This window comes from Macrosteles quadrilineatus, unplaced genomic scaffold (assembly GCF_028750875.1).
Source record: "Macrosteles quadrilineatus isolate MER2022 unplaced genomic scaffold, UCM_ALF_1.0 Scaffold_3__2_contigs__length_128488019, whole genome shotgun sequence".
Taxonomy (NCBI): Eukaryota; Metazoa; Arthropoda; class Insecta; order Hemiptera; family Cicadellidae; genus Macrosteles; species Macrosteles quadrilineatus.
Window position 1 is genome coordinate 102,245,789 of NW_026542596.1, and position 17,779 is coordinate 102,263,567.

General features: G+C 32.7%; 1 protein-coding gene across 1 annotated transcript in view; it reads right to left on the minus strand.

Moving 5' to 3' along the window:
- The window catches only part of LOC128989421 (tensin-3-like), a 567,672-nt gene that overhangs the window by 262,767 nt on the left and 287,126 nt on the right, over positions 1–17,779 (minus strand). The window lies entirely within an intron of this gene.

A 17,779-nucleotide genomic window follows, 5' to 3' on the forward strand; every position in this document is an offset into this window, starting at 1 on the left:
ATCAACATTGAATACAGAACTTGTACTCAACTAGAAAGAGAAAAAACCCACTTCAGACAGAAATATTTTATGGATTGCTTAGTTATACCATTTTCTTTGAGAAATATGTTAAATAACCTACTTATTTTCTATTTCACCTGAAAAGTGCGATTAAGTAAAAACACTTGTAACTAGTAAGCTTAATCAATTGGTTAACATACAATGACAGTAAACAGTACTCAAATAAACTCGGCCTATTTATTATGTCGAACACGTTGCACTTTTGATTCATAATCCAATAGGTTTTTTTTACATTTAAACAGCTAACCACGTGTATATAATACCTTTGCCATATAATATCAATTTGTGAGAACACCATAACTAAATTAATGGCTTTAAAAGTTTAAATGTGGTTACAGAAAATCCCTTAAATAATAAATGAGGGAAGACGAATGTTGTACCTTTACAGTCTCTATGTGGACTAATATTTAACGAAAATAATGCTATTTTGGTGTTTACCGACGGGTTAAGAACGCATAAAACGATAAAAAGCGGTTAATTATTTTCTGCTACCATTTTTACGACCATAAAGTACATGAACGAACTGTAAAAATGTACATCAATCTTAAGTTCATTTTATTTTAGCTTTAGCAAGGCATTTTTAACCCTGCTACATAACAATAAAAGCTATTTATAATATTATCTTAAAAATTGCGACTCTTTTCTATAGTTTATACTTTTAATAGTTATAGCATACAGCATACATAAAAAAATGACAGGGCTAAACACATACTGTCCTGAATACTGTATAAACCATTTCTCCCACCATTTTCATCTTAATTATGGATTCTTAATTAAGGAGGATATTTAGTATATTTAAAAAAACGAACTGATTCAAATAAAATAAGCATCTAACCTTAGTAGCTAAAAATATCAAACAACAAAATTTATAATCATTTTAGTTTTAAATTGCCCACTATATTAAGCCACCCCAACAATGTGTTCACTCACACGTCACCGAGGTCACTATACTACCACATCGCAACACCACAGCAGCCACAATGATGACCACAACACTACAAAAGTCACCAGACAGTAACCACAATACTACGTTCCAGCATCATTGGCCATTGCATTTGTAATTGAATGCATAATGTTTTTGATGTGACTAAACAATCCAGTTTAAAACATAGTAAACCTAGTATATTTCGTACCTAGAGCCGAAAATTAGTTTTTTCCGGCTTGAGATAGTTTTTCGATCGTGAGCTGCATAACCATTTCGGTCCGTGGTACGAACGCTATTTTTCACCACACTATACCCTATTACCACTATTCACCACAATAATAATGCACACTGATAGTCAACACAACTACAAATTTAAGGTATTGTGAAGAAATAATATGAGGTATCAGCAAAAATAATAACAAATAGTTTATAGGCAACGTTGGCAATAAAACAAATTCTATTGCAATTTTATAGATACTGATTGTGTATTTAATATGCATTCATGTTTTAAGTAAGTGGACAGCTGGTTTTGGGACCTTAGGGATGTCAAAACCTACTCGGTCCCCAAAACGACTACAGCTAGCATGGCCAGCAAAACGTAACTTTCAGCCACCAATTAACGTATGTAAAACAGCTAAAACATCATAGTGTGGTGAAAAAAACTAATTAATAGTTTTAAAAATGTAAAAGTGACTTTTAACAGTTTAAAAAGTCTTGTGTTGTTGATTTTTAGCGAGTCTATCATATACAACATCTATAATACAATGTTTTACGAAAAACCAGAAGTATTGAAGACTTTTGGATTTTCGCTGTATTGAGAAGCTTAAAGATGCTGAGGTACCAAACAGGTACTTTCGGTTCATTATTCACCACTTTTGATTTGATTCAGTACCTATTTCGAGTCATAGAAATGAACAGTCAAAGCAGACAAAACTATCAAGCAATCAATACGGATCTGTCGATTAATTGTCTGGTAATATCAAGTGTTGCAATTGTTTGTAAACATTAAGATCAATGAATTAACTAGATTGTATCATGGACTGAAAACTATGGCAATAGCTACTTCCATTAGCTAAATTCTCTATACATCTTGTTCTTACTTTATTTTTTTAGAACAAAATTTACTAAATCACCTTATGGATTTTTAAAGAATGTTAATTTTTAAGAAACTGTTGAAAACATAATCGTTTCAGTAACGGTAATTAGAAATGTTTGAAGGAGCATTTCAAAGCAAACTGAATGAAAGAGAACTTTCGATGGTATTTCCAGTTTGTCAATAATTAAAACACTGCTGAGGAAGAGTTTTCAGTATTTCCTACTGTTTGACCTCCCAGGAACGTTTAATTTGTAAGTAGGAAAATTTTGCAATGTTTATTTTCTTTAGAATTTAAATGCATTTGCAGATCCTAAATTAAATCCTAATTTCTTTTAAGTACGAAATCTTAAGTAAAAACTTAAAAGTGTTTATAATAAAAAAGTATCATAACGACCGATACTAATGCTAATGCTTTTGTCCAGGTCTTTATAATCTTTTTAATGTTTTCAAGTTATATTTTTATAGTTAGCTATATTTTTACAGAGGTTAGTTTTTGTCTAATTGACCACACAAATATAATGGTTTGTTAGACACATTCATTACTCTAAAAACATTTTAATATTGGCATAAGATAATACCAACCTTAAAATTATAACTAGTTTAAATATCTTTTACCTAACCCGCCATGTTAAACTTCCCTATCCCAAGCGTGATGTATACAACTTCTTTACTTCTCGAATGATGTAAAGTTGAAAAAAAAACTCACTCGGTGAGGTAATGAAACCCATTTAAATAACATTGAGTGATTAACTTAAAAAATATACCTATATGGAGCCAACGACGTTCAACGCTAGAAATCAGCTGTGCGCTTGAATTTTATTGTTATGTTTTAAAGAATTGTCCTAACCTAGCTTTTGTTTGTAAATGAACGTTACTGTTAGAAGATGAGTGAAATGGAAAATGAATAATATTGTTCGTAACCTCCTGTATATTGTCGGGTCAGGAAAAATCTTGTACGTTACACGTTACGCAAGAGCGTGTTCACATCACTTAGGTAAATTATGCAACTCGCATCCGCTCGTTGCACAACATTCACCTGCGTGATGTAAAAACGCTCTTATACACTTGTAAGGTAAATAGCTATTAAATCTTAACTAACCTGTCAATTGCCTAACGAGTATAATGTAAGATTGAATATAATGAATTAAACAAATCTAGTTAAAACCCGCCTACCTAATTAATCAAAAATGTATAAATTAGTCACGTGAAAGATTTTTTCGATACAGTAGGTATATTGAATGTAAGTATAAAATAAATGTTACTGAAAACTACCTGTTACCCACGGGCTTCAGCCGTTGACTTCTAAGTATTAATGTTTTATTAATACTTATCACTAACTTTCACTTAGTTAATACTAAATTACTTAGTTTTTATTGATTGATTAGTTAAGCTGAAATAAGCAAAACAAAACACAGTAATACAAACAAATAATCACACCTGATTTTAATAAGGAAATAAATTGAAAGAATAACATACAAATAAGTACAGCTGAGGTATTTTTTAACATTAGGTATACTGAAAGTTTCCTTCAGAAAGGAATTACAACCTTATGTCAATTTATGAAATAATGGATAGTTGTGCTCAAGGTTTCTCGTCATGACGAACATTTTAAGTATATGGTTTATGGGGGTGTGACTTGTAGTTTTCTCAAAAGTTCATTTTAGCGAATTTCCCTATAGGGAAGTAGCTATTACCGTAGGTCTCATGGTAAGACTTAGGCCCGGGACCGATTTACTTTTTCATTTTAATGTCCCCAGAGGCCAAAAACACCATTCGTTCAAATTTTTATATATGTATATATATATATATAGGTATATATATATATATATATATATATAGATTTATATATATATATATGTGTCCGTGAACACGATAACTTGAGTAATTTTTATCCGATTTTGATGAAATTTGGTTTGAAGGTGTAAGGCGGGATAAACTTGAATGAGTTCGCGATCCAGCATGATCGGACCATGGGAACAGGGTTTTATGGGGGGTTTTATGGGGTAAAAATTGGTTTTTCTCACTTTTTACCCTCAAAACACAAAATTTCCCAATTTTTCTCTAAACCTTCTTAAAGAGCTTAAAAAAACAAACAATTCAGTATATCAAAGTGTTTTTGTACGGTTATTGGTTACGGAGAAAACTAAAAAAATGGGAAATTTAAAATTCCCATGTTATTCTTATGGAGAATATTGTAAAATGTTGTAGTTTGCTTGTTTATGGATATATTTTGATCAAACTTGGCAAATTTATTTATTTTATAGTAAGCTATCAATATTTTACTATAAACACACTACTTTATTAGTTTCCTTGTAGCAGCAAACCTAGGTACTCGTTAAACCTAATAATGTTATTTAAATAGATCAATTGAAAATCAATTCGGCCAAATGGAAATTCGCTTAGACGGCAGGTTTGCTGCGGCGGGGGTATTTACTTTAGGATTTACATATGGATATTTAAAATCACAGTTTATTTAGTAACAGATAAACCGTTACCATTGACTATATATAGTCAATGCCGTTACACATTTGGATGGTTAAAACATAATAGATCATTTATCTTTTTTTGTGAACCAAAGTAAAGAGTTATCTATAACAAGGGGCTATTATCCGAAGTAAAAAAAAAAACTTTCATAAACTTCTAAATAGCAATTCCATTGTTTGTACACAACCCAAAAGACTGCGTACAACCCCTGCTTGGTCCTTAGCTTCGCCTACTTGAAGACACCGCTAAAAGACCTCTTTTTGTTTTTATTTGCTCTCAAACAACCCTTCAGCCGGCGCTGATTAGGCTGCGATTGAGCTGCGCAATTAAACCACCCCTCTTACTTAGGAGGGAAGGGTTTAGCCAACCAACAAAAACATAGGGTGGCTTACATCTTAGTCTTTTAGCACAGCTTAGCTAAGAAACATTTTTCATACCAACTCACTTCTTGAATCAGTTTCCTGATCAAGAAAATTCGGTCTTAGAGATTTGGAGTCATATGGATTGATTAACTGAGTAGGGGTGAACCCAGTCCCTATTTGATGACTTTCTATGTATCCAGAAGCGTGCTTAAGATTTCTTGTTGCCTTTCATAACTCCAGATACATGTGATTGAGCAACTGCAGTACTCTGCCTAGGGTGAAAATGAACCTCATCAAGGTTCAAAAGGTGCTCCTCTTTTAATAATAATCCGTAGTCTCCCCAGCCTGACTTTTTTTAAATCTTCTATCCTAAATAGGTGTTTTCTCAAGTAAGCTGCAGTTATCAAAGGCCTATGATAATCACCAAAAAAAGCTATAATACTAAAACACAGAACAAAGAAACATACAGGCTGGCTGAAAAGTAACGTACACACCCCTTAACTTTTCAACAATTCGAGATATTTTAAATCGGTTTGCGGCAACTTGTTTTGATACGAAGGGCTACAATAATTATGGTTAGTTTTGACAATTTTGCTCTTAGGGATAGCGGGGGTAGGGGGTAGCTCCACATTTTCAAACGACAAGTATAGTCAAGTTTGGTATCGTTTTGCTGGTCTTTACGAAACATAACAATTAACATAAAGAAAATAGAAATCGGACCATTAATAACAAAATGGCAGTTCAAAATTACATTTAATACCCATTGACTTAATCAGTTTTAGCTGCCATTTTTTTATTAATGGTCTAATTTCTATTTTCTTTATGTTAATTGTTATGTTTCGTCAAGACCTGTAAAATGATACCAAACTCGACTATACTTGTCACTTGAAAATGTTGAGCTACCCCCTACCATTAATACCCTTAAGGGCAAAACATTCAAAATTGACAATAATTATTGTAGCCCCTCATACCTAAGAAGGTTGCCACAAACAGATTTCAAACATCTCAAATGGGTGAAAAGTTTAGTGGGGGTGTAAGTTACTTTTCAGCCACCCTGTATAACAAAGAATGTGTTTTAATTATAACGTTGTTGAGAATGTGCATAACATATATCTGTTATTGCTATACTTTCAAAGTCACAAGAGTGTAAAACTAAATATGATTTATTGGTTTAATAAAATCACATGTCTTTAGGCAAAGGTGATATTCCATTGGTGGTCTTTCTACTTAGGCTAAAACACTATTGTAATATAGTCCAAGTTCTTGGCATCGTACTGTAAACAAACAAGTAATGCATATTTGAGAGTGTAAGTAATGCCACATAGCAGGGGGAACAATGCCACAGCGATTAAAATACTCGTGACAAAAGTAAACACGTGGTTGAGTGAGGTATTGCTTATTTTGAGAACAAGTCCATTCATACACATAACAGCTGATTGTTGGAGGAGAGAGGGGGGGGGGGTAATTACAACGTATGTAGACGATGGGGGAGGCGTATTGTTTGTGGCTGAGATTAAAATGCAGACGCGAATTGCTCAGTTAACCGTATGATCAGTTAGCTGTCTTGTAAAAATAAAGGCATCAAACAATAGGAAATATTTTAAAGAACAATAGAAGAGTCGAATGATTATTTTGTAGCTTGTTCTCTAATTGGGATTAGTGATTTTTTATTATAATTTTAGCAATAGGGCTGCTCTATTGGTTTGGTTATGTGAGTTAAATTCTAGGAGTTCACATTTAGATAGCATGTGGTATTACCATATGTTACAATGTTGTGAATCAGTGGTTTTGGATCCAATCCTCTAACTTATGTCAATTTTACATCTATAGTTAGGATATGTTCAATCATAAAATTTGGTACCCTCTAATGAGATCTTTTTGCAAGAAAATCTACACGATTTTAATGGTTAAGATTCGTGAACAATTTTAATAAACAAATATGATCCATACCACATGAAAAATATTTATTTTTTTATCATTGATTCGTAATTATTTTTGACATATAATATGCTATGTTTTACCAAAAATATTTCTTAATATCAGACAGTAACAACAACATATTATAAATTTTTATAAAAGGTATAATGTTACCTGGATCTGCCAGAGTAATCCAAATTGATGTCGAACGACTACGCGTTTCGAAGCAGTATAAGCTTCATTTTCAGGTCGTCAAGAACACATTTCACTCATCAGAGGTCGTCAAATAAATATAATTTTTTACACATACATGGATGGAGAATAGTTATTGTACTGTAGTTACTGTGTATACCTTTTATAATCTAAAACAGTAATCCTGAGACAAGAAACAACATGAAGTATATTTTTTTTTTATAAATAATTTAAGTTAGGTACATTTAGTTTCATTTAATTTAACCTCTTGCAATTATTATCTTGCTCAAGTCCAGGTTTTACTTAACTAGATTATCCTTCAACACTAAGCATTGCTGACGTATGTCTGTTAAATGGCTCAGCGTGTGTTACAATGAGAGGATTAGTGATGAAATGTGAGTGACATAGATTTACGGAAATATTTCAGCTGGAAATATATTGGTATTAATTACTTAATGTATTTTTTTACTTCAGATAAGTGTGTACGTTTTCAAAACATAAAAGTTTAAGTGAGCTGTCCAAAACCACACAAAAACCTTATCATCCAGTACCTATCATACCTATTTAATCACACAAAACTGAGCATCAATGCGTAAGAATAAACCATTTACCAAATCAGGACAGTTTAATAAAAATACTACAAAAACCCCATAGGAGTTTTTTGAAGGGTAATCCCTAACACATAGACCCATGGTGAAATAAAATTATAAGCTAAACCCACGCGCGTGTAGAAAGTAGTGTAAGTAAGTTCTCATAGACGCAATTATTAGGAAGATATTATTACTATTAAATTTAAAATATCACAGATTTCCTTATTACAGAAAAGCCAAACTAGGATTTAGTGTACGTCTAAGTGTAGTTAAGACGAAATTAAACAGTCTAAGGAAACCCTATATCATTAGTAAACTTATGAATACTATTAATATTCATTGTAAATTATGTTTGTAATGTACGATTAAATGTGAAATTAATACATACACCAATATCTATGTATACGGCCTCACTCTTTAAAGTTGTACTATTTTTTTACAGCATTTAAAAAGGAAAACAAAACTGCAGTTTTGTTCGTTTTCAGAGCTACCCGAGATTTAGTCCAAATCGTGTTATCGCCCCTAAATGTCACCTCTAGGCCGGGTCTCATCTGTTATTTACTGACCCTAAGTGCTCCCTCTCGTCTGATATATCCCTCCCCTGCTAAACAATAATCTGGTGACGAAGTTTAACAATTCAGCATCATACAGAGTAATAGTGTTCAAAGAAATAAAAATGTTTCCCTTCGCTAAATTTTATTTTTTTAAATATTATTTTTGTTTATAGATTTTATTTTTGTTATTCTTTTCATATCAGGTCAGGTTAACGCTGTCCCCCGTCCTATTTAATTGGGACTATGTTGAATAAGAGTCTATTTTATATAAATAGTTATAAGCTGCTAATTTTATGGTGGATGAGCTAATTAAATACAGTAAGATTTTTCGCTGAGGGGAATCGAGCCTGAGACACCTATTTTTTTCGGTTAATAGCTGAGGCGAATGTTTGAGTAGGTCCAAAAATAGTTGTTCACGGTTTTTTTTTACATTTTCACCAAAAACTAATCTCCTATTACTTAAATTCATAACCGAGCAGTAAGGACTGGATTTTCTCTGGACCCCTCCAACATGCTCTGACTACTGACCATCAGCAGGTCACGCTTTGGGGTACCGCAGACTATAACTATACAGTGTGTAAATTAAGTATGGAAAGAAATCTGTATTTTTAGACCGAAATATATATAAATATTCTGTTTATGGCATTGATTGTAAACAAAGGTTCAGCAAACTTTTATACCAAAAATATTTGTCAACCTCCCTAAAGGGTTGGAGGTAGGAGGTGACTCATTTTCCCAAATAGCAACCCATATTGAATGATTTGTTAAAAGATATACTATGACGCAAACCCGAGGTAGATATCTCACCCTTAAAGAAAATGGCTAGTATTCCAAAACTTAATTTAAGGGAAAAAGCTCCTAGTCCACCAATTTAAATTTTGAATACCTGCTGTTTTTGCTAGGGGTGAGATATCTACCTCACCATTGATCTGCATCATTGATTTTTTTTTAATCACTTCAAAATGATGGGTCACTCTATAGGGATTGCTATTTGAAGAAAAATAGTCACCCACTGTATGGTGGTTTAAAAAATATATATATTTTTTTAAATGCCGAAAATATTTTTTAACAATCAATGCTACAATCAGAATATTTCTATCTATTTCGGTAAAAAAATTCAGACTTGTTTCCATAATTGTGAATTTGGTGGTTTTTTTCACAAAAACAACATGTTTAATATTTTTTAACTAGGGGTGTAAGATCTACCTCGGATTAGTGTCATTTAATTTCTCTTGACAAACCATTCAAAATAATTAGTCATTCAATAGGGGTTACAATTTGGAAAAACACCCCCTACCCCCAACCATGTTGTGGGGGGGGTGGGTTGAAAATAGTTTTGATGTAAAAGATTGTGGAACTTTTGTTTACAAATAATGCCATCAAGAAAATATTTATATCTATTTCGGTTTTAAAAATACTGGTTTGTTTTCATACTTCATATATTCTATAATTTACTGTATTTTTTACTTCGAATTAATTTTGCACTGTCTTTAATATTTATAGCGTATTCTGAGTATAAGTGTAATAGATAAATAAAAATTTAATTCCTTTTATTACACATTAGAAACATTAAGTAGGTTACAAGTCAGTTGCTAGCCAACACTGGGGTAGATAACAAGACATGTGATGGTGAAGGATAAGGATTCACTTAGCTCGTTGGCCCTGGTTTGTCACTGTTATATTTCCTAATTATAACAACAACAAAAAACTTTTAGGAATTCAATAGTTATCTGATAGTGTCAAATAAGCCTTTTGTTAGTTAATTGAAATTTTTCATACACCTTGCTGTTAATTTTGTACATCTAAAAAGTAAACTTGTTTGCTTGCGGTTGATAAAATAAATAAACTTATTAGTATGTGATCAGTTAGATCTAATAAAATGTCAGTAACAATGTAACATAACTTGTTACATGTTTTTTTACGATTGACTCAACAGTCAAACGTTTTCAAATTATACACAGAAATATGATTTACTTTATTTGTACGGTAAAATATTTCTATAATCTATTTATAGGATAATTAACATAATTTAATCTCAATTGCAAATATAAAACAGTTTAGACATTCAATCATACTGTCAGTTATAACAGTGTTTTCCATAACAAAAGCAAGCTTCTGACGCATATCTTGGCTAACACCAGGGTTTCTTTTATTCAAAACTAGAAAAGGTCAGATTGCATAATTTTGTTCTTGAATAAGATTTCTGTCCACCTCCTTTATGTACAACAATAAAGTTATCATATTGAATTATTTGAGGGTAGTTATCAAAAAACATAACAAGTTTGCAGAGCTGAAATATCACGGGTTTAGTTGTTAAGGTAGAACCAAGCGACCCAGATTATACCTCATTTTGCCTTATTTTACAACTCTCGGAAAATTACCATAGTAAAAACATTTTCAATAATGGCTTATCACTATACTAGTTCGTTTTTAAGTCTGCTACAGACATAACCATGTTTGTTCTATACAAAGAACGTAGAAAACATAAGCAACGATTCCCACTTGTTAGAAAACTTATAAAGTCTCTGTATCAGAAACTACAACTTTACGAAGTGTTAGCAAACAAAATTGTTCAACTTTTTGTTTACTTCATCTCGCGACACGATGTGATCTTAGAAGAATAAACATGTTTAGTTCCCCAGACTGGAATGCGTTTGTGTAACAATATGTAAAATAAACCAAGCGACTTACAAGTTGTATTAAAAAAAATTGGAAGCTATTCAAAGATTATATTTATAATAATGTGGTACATTTAACATGGTAATAGCTGCTTGACTGTCGTCAAATTAAAAATTTCTACTGAAAATAGCATAATTTAATTACAACCCTTTTGATATTCTTGACATTTCCTGATATTTTCTTACTGGCTATTTATTTCGATAATTTGACTGTTAAATATGTTTTCCGTTCATATTTTGAAATACACCACGCTTTATGCATTCTTTTACTGTTTAAAATGAATGGGGTATTGTACTTTGTGGGTCCCACTACACTTTCTATTAGGTTAATACGACTTGAGCACAAAAATATCCATTAAATTATATTTATCTCCAAATTGTTAGTCTCAATATCGTTTAGCTGTAGTAAAGGTAATTGAGCATACTAAGAAAGCTTAACTTGCCCAAAAGCTTTATTTTAAGAAAAGTTTTACACTCACGAGCGCTCTCTCACGGGCGAGCTTTGATCTTGAATACGCATTCATCCAAGTCTGGGTGTTTAATTGAACTTAAAACTCTGCAAAATGTACACATTTGGATTAACTCAAATTGTTCTAAAAAAAAACAAACAATCGAGAGAGAGATAAGTAAACAAAATAATCTAAAACTAGACAACGACAGCTAACTAGAGAAGTTAGCTGGGACTTGGAATGGTAACCTAACTGTTTGTAAAAATTTCACCAAACTGAAGTGTTTCTTATTAAAGGTATAACCTTATAAACGTCTAAGCTAAGAAGAATTCTAAGAAATTTTTCCTCCCACCATAGCACCATAGCAACCTGTCTCCACAACAACTGTGTAGGGAAGGGATGAAATTTGCTGTTGAAACTGTGTTCTGCTGTAGCACTGTGTTTAAGCAAAGTTTTTACAGCGTACAATATTGTTGTTTTAAAATTAGTTCATAAATAGATAATCGTATCTGAGAGTTATTGATTTTATGATGTTACGATGCTACTAATCTCGCATGTGTCTGTTATTAGCTGAAAAACCCAGGAATTAATTGTTAAATGGCTTTTATCAGCAAATTATGTTTATGAAACCATTATTTCTTAATATATCTACATTTTGTAGTAAAAAGTACTTCAAAAAGTTTTATGAAATCCATTTTTCATCTCCTAAGACTTTTTGTTGAGCTTAACAAATTAGGTTGAAAAAGATATGCAGCTTGCGTTGGTGACAAACACAGAACACTCAAAGTCTGATAGGATTTGTGTGTCAGGTCCCGACTGTAATTGAAGCTAGCGATGATTTAATCTGTAAATCACAAATGTTGGCTAGACGTTTAGTGTCAAGCTGGATTAGATGTTTAGTGCTACAGAACAATACAGTAGCACATGTAATCCGTTAGATTTACAAGTGTTTTTACCAACCAATAACTGATTAAAACTTAAACCTTTTGAAACTCTTCAATTCATACATAATTGTTCGAATGACTTGCAATTAGCTCAAACATTACTTTGACATCCTGGATTATTCAAGTATGATATGTGATATTTAACAAAAGTTAAGTTGTACAGTAGTTAGTTGAAAAAATTACATTCCCAATTCATTACAGTACATGTTAAATATTTCGAGGTTAGTAAAAATTTTTTAAAATAAACATAATTAATTGTTCTTCTGAATAACTAAATTGTAGCTTAATTGTAACCTTATGTCTACGTCGAGTTTTTTTAGTTTTATAATAAAGCTGTTGTCACTGAAAATGTGTTAAGGGACGGTACAGTGGCGAGACAACCTGCATATGTAGACTAGACGCTTTGGTTTTTGCTTACTTCTATTAATATCAATGGTGTTAGTTAATTTCTGTCAACTTAATTAGTACAAACAAGGGAATTGTTGTACTTCCTCACGAAATTTGATATTAAATTCAATGTCGTCTCGCATAGTGAAGAAACAACTCACAATCTACACACAAAAACAACTCTACACAACAAGGTTGGTAAGTACAAGCACACTATACACAAGAAGGTTGGTAAGTACAGTACAATATTTGAAGTCCGAACAACGGGCGCGCTACGGACATGCCACTTCCGATACGCCACGAGGGACGCCGAAGCGACGTGACGGTGGCGGGAGGGCGGCCGCCCTCACTTGTGTGTGCATTGAACAATTTGTTTACATGGGGAGGCGAGGAACGGACATATGTCCTCGCCACGTCCGTGCCACGTCTCCGCCCGACGTCCGTTCGGTGTGAATTGGGCCTTAGACACCCACCAAATTAGTTGTGTTATTAGCTATTAGTTACTTTCCCAATTAAATTCTTTTAAGCCAGTTAATGTTAGTTCTGTTTTTTTTTTCACCCTACAAGCTATTTCTTAACATTTTCCATTGGCTTAGGTTTTTAAGGGTACTCACTCTTACTTAAGGGGTTAGGTGTCACTCTATACAATCTTAAATCCAAAATCCTCTAATCCTTCAAGTTGTTTATTGTGATTAAGGTAAATTTTAGAGTAAATTAATTGTACATCACCTACATATGTGTAAAATTTAAAACCAAAGACCACCAATAGATTATTTCATTGTGTTTAAACGTTTGAGAAATAAAAAAATTAAATACAATGTCTATTGGTGTTAAACGCACTTTAAAAATAGCTTATCGTACAAATACATATCTTAAAACTTTTCCATAATAATGGCAAAATATTGAGACGTATGCTACCTTTAACATACTGTAGCGAAAAATGATTTGGTTATTTCAACTATTAACTGAGCGTTCACATTATAATCCTCTAATCATTTCTACAATGCAATGGAAAATGAACTTGTACCATATCCCCCCATATAAAAAACATAAAGCTACGTTAGAAGAAGCCTAGAAGCAATGATTGGTGGATTTCCCCACGGGTAATTGGGGAGAAAGGGTTGTTTGAAGTAAAACAAAAGAGTTCTACTGCAGCCCTCGTCAATCAAAATATGAAGAAAATCACGATGTCCCATGTTTTAATAGTAGTTTACGCAACGATTACGCGAGTTGCGTACACTACCTACGACAGTGTTTTAATTACCAAAAATCACTTCTCATAACTACTAAGAGAGGTTATGTTTTCTTTTATAACCTCTCATTGCCACTGACAGTGATGCAACGAAACATTGTACCAAACACTGATTGCATCATTCAACAATTAAATTGGCCTGAACACTGAACAGCTGATTAGGTGAAGTTCGAACCATTACAATTTTACTTCTTCTTTCTCAATCCTTGAACCTCGTTGGTCCGTTACCCGTGTTATTATGAGTAAAACTATGCTGTTATGAAAGTAAACAATGCTGTTATGTGAAACTTTTTAATTCTAAGAGCTGAATTGAAACGGCTACTTTAAAAAACGGTCTTAGGTAAAACAGCTTTCATTAACAGTTATTGTTTCACAAGAATGATGATATTACAAATCATACCTTACCATTTTCATAGGTTGGTACCTATGGTTTTGGAGTTTCCCTAAAAACCACAGATTTTCTATTCTGAGGGATATATTAAAGTAATATCCTAAGTAGGTTCTGATGTGTTTTTCACGGTTACATTACGTTTTCCACGGCTAATGGCTACGTTAAAAAAAAAACTTAACAGCCCAACTCCGGAAAATGGTTCTATAGGCGAAATTAAAGAGAAAATCTAGAATAAAAGGTTTTCCAAAATTTCTTCGTTAACCAGATATCCGTCATTTAGTATTTTTCACATTAACATTTTTTTAGATAGTTCTAACCAATCCTTTGGTTGGTAGTTTGAATGTTTACTTAAGTGACACTCTTTATATTCAGTCTGCCATTGACTTTTGGTTTATTATAACCAGAGAAATGTCAGTGGTAAAAGGTTTGTAGTTGATAATTTTAAAGTTAGTAAAACATATTATATAATTATATTTAAAGAAGGCAACTCATTAGAGCGTCATGAGATAACATACAAAACAACTTTTTTCAGCTAGTTAGAGAATGTATTTTTTCTAACAGAAAACGTATCTGAAGCGTCGTTATGTTTTGCGTAATAACGGAAAATCACTATCCGCGCACGTGGTGTGTACTCAGGGAGTGATTGATTTCTTCGACATTCGCTGCTTTCACAGGGATTGAATATACATCGTCACCACTCAATCACTCTTTGGAAAAAGATCATTTTGTTGTCGGTATACACTTGTTTGGGATTTTCATATTAAAATAGCGATAATAATACGACCCCTGACCATCAAGGGGTATTTCAAGCTGTGTCAGGTTTTAGAAACGTTAAACACCAAACGACTAACACAGTTAATGAACAATTTATTATACTTTCCTTGTTCGAATAGTGCATCTACAGTTTTTTTCCTAGGACGCTAGGCACGAGCCCGGAATTGTTTTTCACATTACTTCAGGCTAGACCTAGGGGTTGTGGCATTCACTTGGATAAAATCAATTGGTGATTTGGTGGGATTTGAACCCGGGACCTCACGGACCGAAGTCCCGCGCTCTAACCACTACACCAGCTCGTTCCCCAATGTATCTACAGTACGGTCTACGAGAGTCTGCAGTTGATGGAGGAGCCAATTTACCACGTGACTTCGAAGGAGCCAATAAGGACAGTGCGGTGTTGCCAAATCTAATAATACCAGCTGATTTGAAATATTGTTTAGTATATTTTAATTAGTGCCGAGAATTAGTGAACGGACGATGTTGCAACGTCGCACTAGTCAAGTCTTGCTATTGGCTGCCGCCAACTGCAGACTCTCGTGGTCCCTAGTATAAGTCATAGTATGTTATATACATTTAAAATCGTGCCTTAAAAAAAATTCCTAATGCTGTAAAATTAATTAGGAATCAGAATCTCGACTTTTTAAGAATCCTGGCAAGAGCCACGTTATAAAACTTTATGAAGTTATGAAATCACGTTATGAAATCAGCATTTTATTTTATTTTTAGACCTAATTGGTGATGTAAGGAAAGCACATGCAAGTGTTGAAAAGACTCTGTAACAAGACAAGAATGTCCTGTTTACAACAGCTGTCGGATCTCAGTAGTGCATTACCCTTCATTTCCTTTTATCTCAACAAACCTTTTTAGGTTATGGTAAACTATATTGATATTCTAAACACAAACTTTTACATGATTATGATAATGTATTATTGGCAATATCATCATGTATCTCAATGGTATTTTGGTGGTCAATCAATCTGAAATAAACTGAAAAAAAGGTTAGTCGTAATTGTGGGCTATTTTAACACCATTTAAAATAGGGATGTTTTCAAAACTATATACATTACAATTTGTAAGTAACAGTTAAATTTAAAGTATGATGTTTTGAAATCAAATGGTTCATAATTGTGGCTATAAAGAAGTTTTTCTTATATTGCATGTTATGTAAAAGTTAAGGTAATGCTTTTATTTTGAGTGGATGTCAGTTTTGTGTATATGGATATGTACCACACCTGTAATCTGATTTTGAAAACAATTGGCACGTACAACTAAGTTTTGGAGTATCTTTTTATTTCTTCATTTATTAGAGTTTTTATGATTAATAGCAATTTTCCATACATCTATAAAATCACGGAAAAATCAGATTGTTAATAAAACTGTTCAATAGACTTTTACGACGGTTAATGCTATTGTTTTTTTGACCCTAAAACAAACAGAACAACCCACATTGCTGCACAAATTACGGTTTTAACAACTTAAATGATTTTCCCCATAAAATATCATAGTTACTCCTACCCATAAGGGTCGTTGAAAAGCTAATGGGAGAAAATATGTGTCAGTTTGCTGATACTGTTAGTTTGTTCTTTCCATCAGTTAAGTGTAGGCAATATTCCTACGTACATTGAATTGTTGAACAACATGTAACATATATACTTGAAATGGGTTTATTGATTTCATATAATCTAAGCATACATCATTAGGTAGAGAATGGTGCGGAAGTTTGGAGCTATTTTCCTGGAAACAGACAGCGCTTATCACTCTTTTCAGTAGCTGTCTCATGGAGGGTATCATGCGCTTGATACGGGATTCCAGATAATTTGTTCAGGATTTAAAAGTAAAGACCATGCTGCTCACGTTGTAGGTTATAACTATTATGCAAAAATTAATTATGATCTTCGTAAGAATCCATCCACGTATTGAACACCTAATTTATATCTCTATGGAAACTGTCGACCAGACTACGCCCAGTTACCTTATCTTTAACATTGCCTCTGTTTGTCAAATATTGAATTTATAAAATTAATGTTACCTAAGACTGCCCGAGAAAGTGGGGCCAAACAGCTAGTTTAAATCTTATTCTCTTGAGTGTAGATGTTGGTCTGTAAAGATCATTAAGGTAGTATTAGTACGTTGATCCACTAAAAGCTATGAGATTTTTGTTATAAATTATCCTATTTTTCATACATTGAAGAACCAACAAAATAGGTTAGTTTTAATATACTCGCAGCGGTTGAAGCTATGTAATCGTGATTTAGATATTAAATTAAGTTTTAACTATTTTTTTAATCAGCCAATCATCTCCTGAGTATACCTTTATACTAACGTATGCTTTATTGATTTACGCACCGAATTTAAATAATATAAATATAAATTTCACATTGGGTGAACCACTAGTTTGGAAACGCTAGAAAATTCTAGTTTGTCCATAAGAGCCTAAATTCATCCTATTTCATTAAGACTTTAAAGTATAAACTATAGTTTTCGATCGTATTCCAAACTAAAAGTGCAGGGATGTGTAAACATTGTATAGAAATTTAAATTGCCGTTTGAATAAAGTCGAACGGTGTTGGGTTTTTGTATTATTAGAGACAATTATAATAATCACTGGATCTAAAGTCAATTAACAACTTTTAGAAAACGCGTTTATACTCACATGTCATATACAATAGTTTATTCACTATAGTTTCATAATGTTTTGTGAAATGTTTTCTTAAAGATTCG